Raw genomic sequence first — 1,287 nt, forward strand, 5'->3', positions numbered from 1 at the left:
ATCATTTAACTTTAGTTGGATCATGCCATATCCTTTTTGTTCCTTGTTTTCAAAAAGCACCCTGCCCACCAAGACTAGCAAGAAAAAACCAGTAGTCCCAAACCAGTTAAGATATGCTGTGCAACCACAGGGAGAATTTTACTACCCAGTTTGGAGTGGGTATTTTGGAGGCTAGTTTTATATTGCTATGCTCCATGCCAAGATATCTGTAACTTTTCTAATTACATTGTGGGACCAAATATTAGAGTTTGGGTAAGACCATTAAATGAGAGACATAGTAAATATCAGAAAAGATGTGGCTTTTGTTCTCCGGTTATTTATTATAGACAATACAAGATGGTAAAAGTAAACAGAATGCTCTATGAACGTCTCTCTCTCAACTAAATATCTTTATTTTCATTATATAAAATACACAACTAGTGAGAAGTCTGTTTTTTCATAAATATATGAGGATTGGCTCTTGTATGCAGAGCAGAGAAATAGAAAGATCTAGTTCCAGTTCTGCCTCAAACTCACTCCAAGCTGGAGCAAATCATGACGTCGCTCTCCATCAGTTTCCAAGGCTGCAAATGATGGATCCTTATTGTACCTTCTTCACAGTAGTGCAGGATACGTAACCAGTTCATGGTGGAGAAGAGCTTGAGATACTCTTGATACAAAGCATTAGAGAGAAGCCATAATGATGCAGCAGAAGAAATGGTGAGCAGAACAGTCATAGAAATTAGACCTAGATCATATTAAATTGATCATATGGAAGGAATGGAATCTCACCAGCTAATATTGCTCTTGCAGTGCCATGATTGCAGGAACAATCAATGCATATGTAAAGTACCTGTTTAACAGATCACACGCATTTATAGTAGTGAGCAGCAAGACCATCTTGTGAGTAAACAGTTCACATCAATGCTTTTGTACATTTTGTACTATGTTTAAGCTCTTGGATCCCAACCCAGCTAAAGTTAATCATGACTAAATCCCATTAGAACCCAAGGGAAATCAGTCATGACTAACTTAAATTCCATTGCTGGATTAGGCATTGAACTGCAAGACACTCAGTGTTCAGATGAATTGTTTCTCCTTTTATTTAACATCACTAGTATTAAATAAGAACTGAATCCTGTACTTCTTTCTTCCCTCAGTACAATATCCAACCATTTTTATAAGCATTTAGCACCATGGGTTTCATGCAACTGAAGACAATAAACAATAGCTTCATGACATCTTAGAAGTATAGATTGTCTTAGACCATGGTTTGTCCACTTTTTCATATAAATACCTTTCAAATAT

Source organism: Gekko japonicus, unplaced genomic scaffold (assembly GCF_001447785.1).
Source record: "Gekko japonicus isolate JY-2015 unplaced genomic scaffold, Gekko_japonicus_V1.1 scaffold2913, whole genome shotgun sequence".
Classification (NCBI taxonomy): domain Eukaryota; kingdom Metazoa; phylum Chordata; class Lepidosauria; order Squamata; family Gekkonidae; genus Gekko; species Gekko japonicus.